The 15,129-nt window shown below is 44.7% G+C and overlaps 1 protein-coding gene across 1 annotated transcript in view; it reads right to left on the reverse strand.

The window, feature by feature from the left end:
• CACNA2D3 (calcium voltage-gated channel auxiliary subunit alpha2delta 3) overlaps positions 1-15,129 on the reverse strand; it is a 2,522,256-nt gene that overhangs the window by 1,303,526 nt on the left and 1,203,601 nt on the right. The gene's annotated exons all lie outside the window — the stretch shown is intronic.

Consider the following 15,129-nt stretch of genomic DNA (forward strand, 5'->3'; position numbering starts at 1 on the left):
AAAACAGTATCAACTATAAAATTACTTTTATGATTCCCAAAGGGATGGAGTATCCGCACTCTGGACCCCAGTTGTTCTTGTCTAGGATTGTTATTTTTTATTCCTGTTTGGTTTTCGTAGTTGTTTACTGTTATATCGCCCTTTGCTTATGCCACTAAACACTTCTATTATTGTTTCATATATTAGTAAAGACAACAGTGAAGATGGCATGATAAAATTGAAATGAGTAAATATTAAAATGTGGTGTTTGATGTACACATTTGATTTCATTTCTATACCGCTAACTGTGCATGACAACAGTCATATAGAAAAGAGATGCAAATGTTGCTGTTATACTATCTCACAGAAATGAAAATTGCACAACATTCCACATCTGCATTCAAAATGTGTTCATCCTAAGGATGTCTGATGTGGCATGCAGTGATCAAAACTAATTCAATCCAAACAAGCACACTGCTGAAAGTCCCGCCCTGACACAAAATTGCTGAATCTGGTGCACTGTTCTGCCTCACATTTTAAGCAATTTCAATAAAAAGCATTTAGTTCAGATGCTAACAGACAAAGGGAAATAAAAGAATGAACTCAATCTTATCTAAATCGAGCTTTGTAAATCATCACAAAACACCACCTGTGCAGCAAACAAAATTGTTCATTCAAGCAAAGAATGTTCACATATTACAAAGAAATGAGAATATGCCTTTCAATATTCCACACCAGGCACTTACAGACACTCAGTAAAACTAAGAATGACTTAGTGGTAAAGAACTACTAGGCACAGTCTTCATCATCTCTTGTTGGGGGAGACTATACGTGTTTTTGCAATCTGCACAAAACTGAAAAATATGTAGGAGATCCTCCTACAGCCTCCCATTTTCCAATATGAATGTTTCAGAAAACCTAGTACTGGTGTAAATTGCGGGTTGCCTAATATCAGTAATGAATGGAAGGTGGTCACTTTATAGCGTAGTGCTATGGTGTCCCAGATATCCAACTGTGTACTTGTAATGTGACTACAATACCCATTTTGTGGTTTGTGTGTGTGGCAACCAGAGTAAATCACATAGAGACCTGCCAACCACTGCTCTGTGTCTCACTTTGTCAGATAAATCTGATTAAAATGTTTTCCAAATCATCTAGTGTGAATTTATCAATCCCAGTTGGCAACACCTGAAAGATGTGGAGCAGCCTGGGGATTAGATTATTTTGATGGCTGCGACTAAACCAGGAGATGTATAACTTTCCCCATCTGTGCAGATCAGATTTCTCTCCATAATGTGGTATATTGTCTAGCTACCATCCTGCTAGGGGCTGAATCAAGCTTACTCACAGATGTCGTATAGTCCCTTTGGTTATTTTATAGGGTACTGTTGGAATTGGACCTCTCTGCTGGGTCACCTCCACACTTTTTGCCTTTACCCCTGTTGTTTTCTGAACGCATTTGTGATTGCATATAGGGTCCCTGAGTAGGACTGGGGAGCCAGTCTCATGAGGCACATTCTCAATAAAGGGAGGGATGCACTATTGGCCCTAGAGTTGGAAGACAGTATGACATATCCCCTCAAGACCCGCACCCTTGTCAGGGAGTATAGTCTCACTGCATTAGCACCAAGGTTTACAAGAAGGTACCTGGGAGTGATCCGAGGAAGGGTGGTTTAGTTCCCTCTAGCAGAATAAGGGGAAGGTCCAGGGAGACACAAACAGGCCTCAGAGTAAGATGGGGAGAAACAGTTCCCATGAACCTCCTCAGAAACAGGAAGGAGATTCTTGTGGTTGGTGGCCCAGAGCGCCTCATTTTCAACCCCACTGCTTTGAATGTTCTCGGTGTTTCTCTCGTCCTCCCTTTCTTCCAAATTCAGTGAACTTTCGGTCACTGTTTTAAGTGAGTACAGATCAGCAGTTCTGCTTCAGTGACAGGAGTATAGATCTCTCTTCTACTATGAGTATGTGCCGGCTTTTATTTTGAGGGGCGATATGTCACAGACAAATACATTGTGACTCTTTACTTCAACAATAGGATTTATCACTTTACTTTACACCTTAGTTTGTTTTTTAGAATGCCTTTGCATAAAGTGATATGTGGGTAGCACTGCATTTCAGATAAAGCAATGGGCACAAGCAGAGGGATTCTGTGTGTCCAAAGAGCCCGTCCACTTTTGGAAAATCTACAGCGGTGGCGAATGTGGCCTTATTAAAAAGTAGTCCCCCAGTGCAGATGGTAGAACATGCCTAGTCTCCCTTCATTGGGAGATAGACTCAGAGAGTGGGCTTGTGATCACTAAAAGTGGGAGTTGTTACTTCCATAAGGTATCAGTAAATGGGATCCCCATCACTGTTCTCGGGTATTCCAGTGCTAGATAGCCCATGGTAGTGGAAAGGATGGTTTCTCTAGATCAGCACAACAGACATGTGAATAGGGTTACTCAGGCCCATGAGCAAGACTGCTTCTGCTCTATGGCTCTGCTGTTGTGGAAATGGGTTGGGAAGGTAACCCAATGGAGGGTCATAGTCAGTCCCTAGATGCCCATTGACTAAATTCCGGGAAATGAAGTACCCCAAGTGGTAGAAGAGCTGGGAGGGGCACCCTCAGGATACCCCAAAAACTCAGGTTTCTGGGTGCACTACTCCAAAGTGGAGACACAGAGCCCTAGATGGAGAGCAGGAGGAGGTAAAAGTCCACAGTAGGTGGACCAATGGATCAGGGATTGCTAGCTCTGAGAAGAGAGCACACCAAGACTGACCCTGGCGAGGACACTTCTGTATACCCCGGGTCTGTCACAGAGGCAGTGGGCAGGAGACCTGCACCAGGCAGACTATTGCATGACACAGATAATGTCACCCTTGAGGGGGCTGGTGCCTGCTTCAGAAATCCTGATTTGCCAGGCACCTGTTTAGCCTCAGGGTACAGACTTTGGGCTGAGTGACTAGTCACTAGGTTACCACCCCTTGGCTGGTAGAAGGGAGAGAGGGAGTAGGGTGCCTAACATCCCAGGCAGCAGCACCCACTCTGAGAAAACTCAGGAGATCAGAGAACCCTCAGGAGCAGTCAGGGAATTCCTTGCTAGGTACAAGGTTGAAAGTGAGGCCTGCCCAAGGCCTCCGCATGGCAGTTGATGGCCTAGTGCCTGGCTCTCGACACTGACAGCAGTCAGTGGCCTCTGATGGTTTCTGTCCTTATGGGAAGAGTCTTCCTTGGGTTGGGGCCAGAAGTCTGATCCAAGGGGAGGAATGGGCCACATCACTTTTTTGGCCATGGTGGTAATGTCTGCTGACTGGGATGCATCTGTGATCAAAGTAAGTTTAGGAGCTGTGAGGAAAGTGGTGTAATACATGGTGATGTAGTGTGACCTCACAGTGTAATACACTCACAATACTGACTCAGGTCCAGTCTGGCTTGTTTGCTAACCCTTAGCTTAACCCTGGGTAGCAGTGCCTTTATACAGTCATGCTTAAACAAAGTAGCATGTTTAAAACATTTAGAAGTACCAAAACAGTAATATCATTTAAACTTTGTGTGAGTCAGGCTTAAACAAATGAGCAAGTGTAAAGCATTTAGAAGTACCAGAAGAGCAATATCATCTAGATTAGGGGTGGGCAGAATTTTTAATTCTGCAGGCAGGACTGGAGGAATTTGGTAATTTCATGTTACTCTTGTAAAGAGGAATTACTACTAAATTCTGCCGCTGTGCCACAATATTAATCTGCAGTGTTTCTTTTTAAACAGGGCTCGAAAAGGGAGCAGTCCTTCTATGTTTAAAAACCACAGCAGATTAAACTTTAATCTTCAGTGAGTTTTAAACATAGAGGGACAGCTCCATCTTCTGGCCCTGTTAAAAAACCACCGAGTGCACTGCTGTGCATACCCCTCGCTGCTTTTACATACTCTGAGAATATAAGGGTGCCACAACACACTTGCATTCTCTACAGTAAACACTACAGAGTGTGTAAGGGCGCCGAGGGGTCTGCACAGTAATGCCAAATACCAAAATGCACTCACAGTGCATACCCTTCAGGGACCTAACATACTCTGCAGTAATCACTGCAGAGTATGTAAGGGCACCAAGGTGAGTGCACTGCATTGCATTTAGTATTTGGCACCGCTACTTCTCAGTGCAAAATACATCTGTGCATCAATTTTTTGACACAAGGGTGCATTTTGCTGTAAGAAAATAGTGCCATATCTCCACTCCGTTTTGATGCAGAATTCTGTGGAATGTTGCAGAATTTTTATGTAATTCCATGTAATTCGGTGGAATCAAGTTCCGCCAATTCTGTTCACCCCTAATTTAGATATGCTGCACTGAAACTTTCCAAGCCTGAATGTTCTCTTTTCACCGACCTCTGGAAGGTGGTAGGTGCGTTCTTCAACCCAAAGGGCAGACCTCTTCATGGCTACTTCTCTGAGGGCTATTTGTCAATACCCTGAAGTCTGGTCATAGGTGCTCAAATACTTTGCCGTCCCCAACTTGCCAATGAACTCATCAGCCCTGGGTAGGCATCAGTCTTGGTGACTGCATGTAGGACTCTGTAGTCCACACCAATTCACTTATCAGGATTTTCTCCTTTGGGGTTTGGTTTGGGTACCAGTACCATTGGGAAGGCTCAGGGACTACTAGCAGGCTCTATCACCCCCAACTCTAGCATTTTAGCAAACTTACCTTTATACTAACTTTGACCTAATTTGACAATCTATAAATCTTACTCTTGACAAGCAAGATGGCACCTGTGTCCACATCATGTGTACACCAAGTTGCCAGACCTGGAGTCAATAAAAACAGATCAGCATACTGCCTTAACAAGTTATGACAAATCCCTTTGTTTTTGGTCAGTTAGGGTGGAAGAGAGAACTGCTGTCCTCACCAGGCCATCTTTAGCATTGGTTCACAGTACGTCAAGAATAAGCTCCCTTTCTTGTTCTTCCCATCTCTCTGTCACCAGGAGCATGGTAATGTCTGGTCTGTTATGGTGGAGTTACAGCCTTTTAACGTGTTGGTGTTCCTTGGGGTTCCTAAGTCTGCCAGTTAAGTAACTTCCCCTTTCTTCTCCAAGATGGGAAAAGACCCAGTCCATTTGTGTTACAGTGCCCTAAGTGCTACAGGCTCCAAACCATACACCAACTGTCCAGGCTGGTATTCCACCATTAAAGACTTTTGGTCATTGAAGTGCTTTGCAGGCTTCAAGCTGGCTTCCACATTTTTGTTTTCCTTTTTTACGTACTCTGCCATTCTGGAGAGAAGGTCTAGCAGATAATCCCCAATATCTTACTTTGATTCCTTGAAGGTCTTTCCCATCATCTCTCCCCAAACTTAGTGGATCCTTTACAGGGTGTCTAAAGAGTAGATTCAAAGGGGCTGAAGCCAACACCTTTTTTAGGAACCTCCCAGTATGCAAACAGGAGGCATGGCAAGAGAACATCACATCCCCTTCTGAGTTTCTCAAGAAAACACATGATCATGTCCTTCATGGTCTTATTGAAACTCTCTATAAGACCATTTTGTTGGGGAGAATAGGGGCTGTTAAACTTGCATGTCACACCACACTGATCCCACATTGCTTTGTGACAAAGTTATTGACCCTATCTGAAATGACCTTCTTAGGGAACTCATCTGATGAATAATCCAAGTCTTGCCATTGGCTTGACAGGTGACACAAGAGCAAAATAATTCCTACACTTTTTCAACATCTGATACCAGTAAAAATGGTTGGCCAAACTTTACCACAACTTGGTCTGCCCCAGATGTCCGGCTAAGGGAATGTCATGTGCTCGGTTAAGGAAGACTTTTCTGTTTTACTGGGGGACCACCGCTCTCCGGATTGCCCCTGGTATGGGGTCCCTTGCCTCACTATACAGGATTCCCTCCTCCCAGTATATTTATGGGTACCATTGACATCCCCTTATTCTTACCTGATAGCCAGAGGAATCAGGCCCTCAAAAGTGGGACAATACTTTTGTCCCCGGCTCAGGTCCTCAATGGAAGGACCTCCTGCTCCTTGAAGTTCTGCCAACTCTGGAAAATGTTCGAAGGAAGCAGTCTCCTTGCCATATACCTGGCCTACCCTTTAGTGTTAGGTTCCTTCTGGTCCTGAGAACATTTGGAACTTGGACCACCAGCCTTTCTGCCCTTTCTCTTGTGCTTAACGTCCTGGGACATTCTTCCATGCTCCAGAGTCCCTTGACTTTTACTTAAGGCCTTTTTTGCTCTAGTGAAGACAAACACTCATTCAGGGAGGCCCAGTATTACTACACGAGCCCTTCTCTCAACCTCTACACAGGCTGATGTGTCCTGGTCAGATCCCAGCAAACACTACACTGGGAGGACAGGGGACATAGCTACCTTATTTTGGCTGTAACCCCTCCACCACAGCCAACACCGTTAGAGTTGACAATAGTCACTTAAGACCAAAACTTTGTCTCAGTTAAACTTAAGTTTTGGTCTTAAGTTAAGCTTAAGACCCAAACTTGAGTTTAATTGAGACAAAATCCTAACTTTACTACTCCTAAATGCGCTTTATGAATACCGAAAGTTGTAAAGTTAGGATTTTGTCTCAGATTATTTTTGTGAATCGCTCCCTCAGTGTTGGGATGCTAGCCACTGATCACTGTCATTCCCCTTAAAATATTTAGGTACTGTTGCCTTGTTTAATCTGTGATCATAGACAACCCCTGCAATTACCTTTTTTTCCCACCATTTTTTGGGAACTTGATGCCCAGCGGGATCTTTTTCCTCACTAGGGTCAGCCTTTTCTCCTCCAAGGCCAGTCTCTTCTCCTCGAGCCCTAGGAAACGTATCTGGGCCTTATGATTTATGAGCCTCCTCTCTGAAGTCGAGTTCTCTGCCAGACATGGAGGAGTGCCTTGAACAGATAGTGGGGCTAAAAAAATGTTGTTCCCCTTATCCTCTTCCTCAACGACCTCTCTGCCATCATCCTCCTCCCAACTGTCAGGGATTATTTCACTTTACAGAATTGTCTGGGCTCTCCTGGCTTCCTACCATGGTCTGAGAACCTTTTCCAGGTCCCCCTTCTTTGCAGAGAAGCCCAAACTGGTTTTCATGTCCTTGCAGAGCACCCTTAGGTCATTGGTTCTCAGTGAGGACAGTGTAGCTGAGTCCATCTCCAAGTTTTCCAAACCTTTAACAAACTTTTGAAAACTTTTCAAAAAGTTAATGAACTCCAGAAAAATGGTGCCTTGGAAGCTCAGAAGTTGGCAAATTAAAAAAAAAATCTCAGATGTTGATTTCCTGACCCCAGTGCTAGCCAGCAATGTGAGATAACTTGTGTATTATATGGTGTGGTTGTGTGACCTCACCATGTAATACACTCACAATATCTACTTGGTCCCAATCAGGCTCATTTGTTAAACATTATCTCAACCCTGGGAAGAATTGGCTTTGAGCATTCAAGCTGCCGTGCTGCAATGGCCCTTCCTGGACCTTCGAGGACTTGTCTAAGTCCTGCTGGCCTCCACTATAGCACATTCCTGATCCTCCAAAGGTCTCTCTCTAGGTCCTGGACCCTTTGTGGGCATCAGTTGAGCTCCTGCTGTGAAATCCTGAAGTTTTGAACTCTTAACACTGGCATTTGAGAAAGTAACTTTTTCAGCTGTGCTAACCTGGTCCCTGTATCCGGCCTCACTCGATCTCAGTCAGCCTGAATTGTGACTTTGTTAAGGTCTACTGACCAGATACTCACAGTTAGTGCAGTCGGCTTCTTTATGCGTTTTTCTACTTAAACCTGTGTAATTGTATATGCCCAGTTCTACTGATTGAATTTTTCTTATTTTGGTCTAATTTTATTTGATTCATTATACTCTGTTTTTCTAAATTGTTGTGGGATTCTTCCTGTGTTATGTTTCCACTTTATTACTGTTTGTGTGCTGCATACATCCTTAACTAACACAATACCTCTAAGTTAAACCTGAATAATTTTGTGGCAAGCTATCAGAGGTTTAAGCACAGGTTAAGTGACTTTTGTGGTTCACTCTGAAAAGGATTGTAGTTGTGGCTTGTGAATGATTGTAACCCCCCTGAATCAAACACCCAATTGTTTACAGGTACTTTGTCTCCTAGTAATTAGGAATAACTTGCAGACAGTCTATTAATTATTTTATGTGATGATAAAGACAGTAGGAATATGAATTTAAATTGTGGATAACATGAAACAACCTGTAAACCCCTACTATTGTATTTTCCAGAGAGTTTACCATGTAAAACCTCCTGTTGCATTTGTCAGTGTTCACACAGTAATGCCCATTCTTATTGTCAGTTTCAGGACAAGCACCACATAAAAGGTTTTAAATGTTTACTTGACACCTATGAGGGGTGGAAACCTCTATAAGCTTCCTCTATATCTTACAGTGGGCACCAGGTATAAATATTGTACTTCAGACCCCAACTCTGCAGTACACTTGTGGACTGTCAGGAAGGACTGATGTGCTCCTGAAAGGACTGTCACTCTGTGGACTGCTGCCCTTAAGGTCTGCTGCCCTGCTGTGCTGAACTGCTGCCCTTTTGCCTGGGTGAGAAAGACTGGGTCTGCACCTCTAAACCCAGGACCCTGGAGAGCCCCCAAGGGCTAGTTGGCTGGCCCGCTAATCAGAAGCCTCAGGGACATAACAGGCTTCCAATAACCTTGAAGCCAGCACCTGAACTCTGCCATCTGTGAGTCCTGCCTGCCCGTGTGGTGCCACCCAGTCCTGGCCCATTAGAAGTGGGCCTGAAGCTGTTCTGCCAGTTAATCTGTGCATTCAGCAGAACCAACGCATCTCCTCCTCACTGCAGATCCCACAGAACTTTGGACATGACCTCTGCTGCTCGATGCATTGCCCTCGGAACTGACACATCACTTCTGTTGTGCAGACTTCGCCGATGCAAGGACTTCGCATCGCCCATTGCAGACACTCGGAGCCACATGTCATTGGTCAACGCACATCTTCACTGACAACAGTGGTATTCGCAGGTATCTGAAGCCCCCACAACATGATTTGTTGCTGTCTTGAAGCTGCTCTAGTTACTGCCCTGAGCAAATTCGAAGACAATATCCAAACTCTTTGTCTAATCCCGAATAGTCTTTGATTTTGCTATCCTCAGCCCACAATTAAAGATGGAATAAAACCTGATGTGCATTAATGGTACAGTCCCATGCAACTGAGTCCTGCTGTCCAACTGCTCTGAATCAGGACCTGAAAAACTGTAACATGGATGACTATTGTGCTTACGCATTATCTCCTCTCAAGATATGCTTTTAAAATAATTTATATTTACGTGATAAAGCACACAATTACAGTTCACTTGTCCAATGAAAAGTGAAAGGCATGATAACAATTATATACATTAGCAAGGCGTTTTATTGGGTAAACATCCTTTACAACGCAACTTTTACCACGCAGTGCCTTTACGACACAACTTTTACAACGCAAACTATTACAACGCAAGGCGCTGGGGGGCGCTCTAGGATAGGGAATAGGTTTAATGTACTATCCAACACCTTCCCTACTATCCACGTGGACTGGAGTTGGAATAGTAAATTAAACTATTCACTCTCCAGCGCCTAAAAGCACTATGCGTTGTAAAGGTATGCGTTGTAAACCTTGCGATGTAAAGGTAGGCGTTGTAAAAGTATGCGTTGTAACGTCATACATCCGTATTATTGACATTGCCAGGCTAGTTTGCCTCGCTATTGGATAGATGAGCCAGAGTCGGGTATGTTCCCCCTGATGACATGTTTACATAAGCCCTCTCTGATACTTTCGCCCTCTAATTCTGGGGAGCTGGTTTTCCCAATGCTTCCTCTTTCCCAACCTGGTCTGAATGCAGACAGCATTCATTCAGAATATAATCTGCAGGAATTTTGCTCATTCATTTTGTCAGCAACCTGTATATACCAAGAGAACTAAGAAGACACGTTTTGAACGCGTAAAGTCCTCAGAAATAATATAAAAAGAGTATGAAAAGCTTTGAGGTACTTCTCTTCCGTTTTTCTTTAGATCGGCAATACAGGGTGTTGGTTTGGCAAGTTCATTTAATATAAGTGTGTGTTGCTAGATTCCTCGAAATTACTGTCATCGGTGTTTCAAAAGTGAAACAAAATAGGGTGCTAGTGAAATGTTATTTCATTTTCTTTTTACGTTTTCTCCCTCGTTCCTTAATCAAAACATGGTTTTGTCAGCCTCATCACACAGTGTTTTTATCTTGTTACCCAGAACTCCCCTCACTCTCCCTACCTCGAAGACAGATAATTAACTTAACTTAGGTTGTATCACACAAAAGACTACAGCTCTTCTGTTGTCTCACTTTTGTTCTTGAAAAAGCTATTAATAAAAAATCACAACTCACATAATAACAATCACCCTTGAAGTACGCATGCACTCTCAGAAAACAACGATTTAATAGCACCCAGACAATAGTGCTGTCAGGGTTTTCAATTTGCTCTACCATAATGTTCAGATCTTGCTTTCTCAGCATGTTCTTAAACGTGAGGAAAATGGTTCAGTTATGTACAGTGCTTTATTATCTGGTGAAGGAGAGAGTTGGAGGAAAACATACTTTAACTCCTTCCATGCTCATGGCGAGCTCAGCTCGTCATGAGGCACGGTGGCGCTGTGCTGATGACGAGCTGAGCTTGTCATGACCGCCGCAGCGCTCATACGCGGGGCTAATTCCCCTGCTGTGCTGAGCATTCCACGGAAACGGACGTGGTCGTGACGAGCTCAGCTCTTCATGAGCACAGCGCCATTGTGCAGCGTGACGAGCTGAGCTCATCACGAGCCCCACGGCGCAGCACGCGGCCCCTCTCCCCCGAGGACCGTGGGGGAATTAGCCCCGCGGCGAAGGTGTTAAAGATGCAAGATGTTTACAAATGTCTAGAGTACTTTTCCCAAACTGAATATTGGGCCAGATGTACAAAGGTTTTTTTCAGTTGCGAACAGCTTGTTTTGCAGTATTGGGCAGTTTATGACCGGAATATTGTTTTTTCAAATATATATAATGTGAAATGTGATTTAGTAACTTGTTAGCAAATTGAATTTAGCATTTGTGAATCCTTATTTGGAAGGGGTGTGTTTAGGGCGTCCCATTGAAATTCCGGCTCGGCATAGTATGCATTACTGTTTTGCGACTGAATTCTGGTCACAGAACAATAATACTTTAACACCAGTTTAAACCTGTTCATGATCCATTCTCAAATGGGAAGTGGTCCCCATAGCACCACTTTTCCTTTGAGATGTAAAAAAACAAAAAAAAAATCTCTGAAGCTTTTTCTATGCCTCCTGCTTATCAGTGCAGGCCCATGCAGACAGCTCATTCCCATACTCAGCTGTGGCTCTCACAAGTCACTGCCAGTATTGTGCCTGCTGTTCACACTCTTATAAAGATTAAATGGCACGTTCTTGGGGAGAACTACAAAGGTAGGCCCCAATTATCAGAAAGGGACTGTGTATGACGAAGGGGGAAGTGGGGGGTCGGTCACTAGCAACCACTGCTGTCCTAAAATATAGCGCTCAGATCACTGATTGGAAAGACATTATTACTAGATATGCTGTCATGTACTGGGTTTTTAATTTGTAAGGTTTTGTAAAAACAATCTGGTGAGACCAAAACATAGGGCCTTATTTATGAAGGCCATGCGCCGCCGGTGCGTCACTTTTTCCCATTTTAAAAGTGGCGCACCGGCGGCGCAAGGCCTTCATAAATAAGGCCCATAGTTCTTAAGGAATCTTTGCTCAACCCTTGGCAGTAATGACATAAGCAGCAGGCTATTCCCAGAAAAGTGTTTAAGTTAAATCAGTACCAACAACTTCCAAGTAAAGAACAAAACAATAACATTCCTAGGTCAATTTAGAAAAACGTAACCAGCAAAAAAACACCAAGATCATCAATAATGGATAAGGAAATTGGAGATATGATTTTTTTACATTTTTTAACAGAAAGCACACAAATTGAAGCACCAATGTAAAACTGTTGTTCATGGTGGTTTGATAGGGTGATCTCAGACCGGCTGCAATGGAGCAGTGGTCAGATATACCAAGCGGGAGGCTCCAGTCAAAGCTCTTTACTCTATGAAAAGGAAGTGAGAATGCTTCAGCAGGGGAAGTCCAAAGCTAAAAAGCCAGGACATGTGTTTCCTCCCGACCCCTGCGATCTCACCACAAACCAGACCGACCTCGCCCCTCCCAAAGCCCGCGCCGCTGCAGCCCTGCGGTAATTCTGCGAGCCTTCTTCTATTTCTGAACTTAGTAGCCTGGACAGGAATGGCACAAACACTTCCTGCTTTTCCTGTTCTAGCTCTGCATTATTTGATCAATAAATAAGTCCTTTTTAGTTATATACCGGCACAGACTCTGACACCAATGCCCTAACAACGGTGCCTCACTCTTACTCACTGGACTCCTCTGTATAGTTTTAAATTGCTGCTCGAATTCGCCTGTTTTCGAAACAGTGTGCAACTACTCGGCCCCCTCAGCCTCTCCCCTCAATTTACTGACAATCCAGAACTCTAGCTTCCTGATAGTGATTTACTAAGCCCACTTAATGTAAATGATTTTTTATTATACTCTATCTATCACTTTAATTATGCTAACTCCATCACTATTGTTACTATTACTGAACCGTCTTTCACTATCCTGAGTGAGGATGTTCCAGCCCTATTAGCTTTACTACTCTCACTATACCATGTTTTAATATTGACTGCTTCTGGCATACTACCACTATAATTATGCTATCTCTATAAGTACTGTTCGCTTGTTGAACCTTCTTTGCACTTTTTGAATGTTATATTGAGTGTCAACTGTTGTTATCTTGACGTACTTTGAACTAATCTAGATGCTCTCTGGCTGTTCTCCAACTGCTGCACACTCCTCCCCACACTTATTAGTCCCTCCTACTCCCTCTCTACCCCCCTATCTGCTCTCTTCTCTCAACTCCCCCCTCTCCCCCCTACTACTTTTTTCGCTTTTGCCCCCCTATTATGTTTGGTAATATATTCATATTCTGTCATACCGTCCTGGCTTCCCCCCAACACCTTCTTTTCTATATCTCCAACATCTGATCGACCCTTGGTTCCTTAACCCACCACACCTTCGCCTCCCCTCGTGCCCTAGAGCCTCTTCCCCCGACCTCCCATCTCTAACACCTTCTGCCTCTCACCTCTTCTGTCCCACCCCCTCCCCTCTTTTCCTCCTATCTCTCCATCCCACGACGGCCCATCATGCCGTCCCCTTCTACCGTCCCAACTCCCCCAGATCCCGCTCTCTCAAGACATGGTCTAAATTCATGGAACATGGTATACCTAACCAATCTGTCCAAACATGTCAAGAAAAAATGTAAGCATAAATTACTGACTCATCACCCTGAAACTCTCATTGTTGACTCCTACCATAGCCTCACCTCGCCTACAAAAACTAACCTTATTTTCTACTCCAAACGCCCCTCTAAATGGAAAAGCATCTTCCTCAACTATCTCGCAATCACTAAATCCGGCAATATCCCATATGGTTTCAAACTATTGACCTCCCCATCCCCAGCTTTTAGCGGAGTAATCGTCATTTCCATTTTCAAATCCGGCAACATTCTCATTCAAGCATCTGAACACCACCTCAACACCTTCAACCACCTCTACAGTTCCCTGACTGACCTTCTATCCAAACCTACCCTTAACCCCCCTCCCTGCCAAACATCCCTCACCCACATTTCTATCCCACCAACCCAGAGCCCACACCCCCTAGACACCCTAATTGAGCATCCCTCCACCCAAATCCCCACCTTATATAACAATCGAGTACCCCAAACCCACCTCTCTACCGATGACCCCTCCACACCTCCTGTATCCCTCCCCGAAAAACCACCCTATCCCCTACCGATGCCCACAATGCCTACCACAAACTACACTCACCCCACGCATGCAAAGGTAATTAATTCCAGGCGCCTTCACCCACTGCTTCCCACCGCTCCCATCACTTCACCTATACCTCCTCCACCGAATATCACTCCTCCCCCCCATCTGGACCCTACCTCCCCCTCCCCTATTTCCAACATTTTGCCTCCCCTGGCCTCTCGACCTTCCTGCACGAGTAACCCCGCCACCTCTACGTCCGACCGCACTAGCTCCCCTCTGACCCCTTCACACACCATCTCCCCCCCTCCACCCATCAGGCTCTCATCTCCGGCCAACTGCAAACCTTCATGCTCCACCCTAGCCTCACCACCCGAGCTAACACTTGATCTTATCGCTCTGACACTCTACAAAATTAACTTGAATCTCTCAACCGCTCTGAAGGAACTTATGAGACTCAGAGAAGACTTCAGAGCTCTGAACAGCAAGGCCCTCCTCAAACAAAATGGCTCCGCCTGCCCATGCCTCACTCACCACTCCCAACAGAACCTCTGGAAAACTAATCCTCTCAACAGCAGATCGTCTAGGCAGCACCATGCCAGAAACAATCTCTCCCCCTCTACCACCACAGACCTATACAACTCTTACCCTCCCAAACTCCTGATCCCTAAACGCACCCCCCTTTTCTCCAACATCCCAGTGATTGTGGGAATGAGCAGAACCCCCTCCTCTCCCATCTCGCCCAGACCCCAACCCACCTTACCCCCATACTTTCATGCACTATCACCAAATCCAACCCAAAGCCCCTCTCCTGCATGCTTGTTAACTTCCGCCCGGCTGTCAGACACGCAACTGAACTTTCAGAAACCCTCCTTAGTGAATCCATCGACATAGCCTTCCTTACAGAAACCTAGCTTAATGACCACTCAACGGCCATCCTTGGCCTACTCGGCCCTCCGGGCTACTCCATCATTAGGAGAGACAGAAAAGACAGAATTGGAGGTGGCCTAGCTATTGTTTACAAAAATGAACTACAACTCTCCAAACGCTTAACCTTTGAATACCTTGGCGCCAAACTCACTATCCAGGGTTCCCCCCAATCTCCCTGCACAACTTCTACCACCCTCCAGGTGACCCTCTTCCCTTCAGTGAGGAACTATCTGACCTTCTCTCTCAATCCTCTCTCTCCAACTCAAAAAACATCTTCCTTGGAGACTTTAACATCGACTTGAACAATACTGCTGACCCCACAGTCACCCATCTCTTTAATCTTCTTGAAATCAATGGCCTTGTTCAACTCTGTCA

Source organism: Lissotriton helveticus, chromosome 9, assembly GCF_964261635.1.
Source record: "Lissotriton helveticus chromosome 9, aLisHel1.1, whole genome shotgun sequence".
Classification (NCBI taxonomy): domain Eukaryota; kingdom Metazoa; phylum Chordata; class Amphibia; order Caudata; family Salamandridae; genus Lissotriton; species Lissotriton helveticus.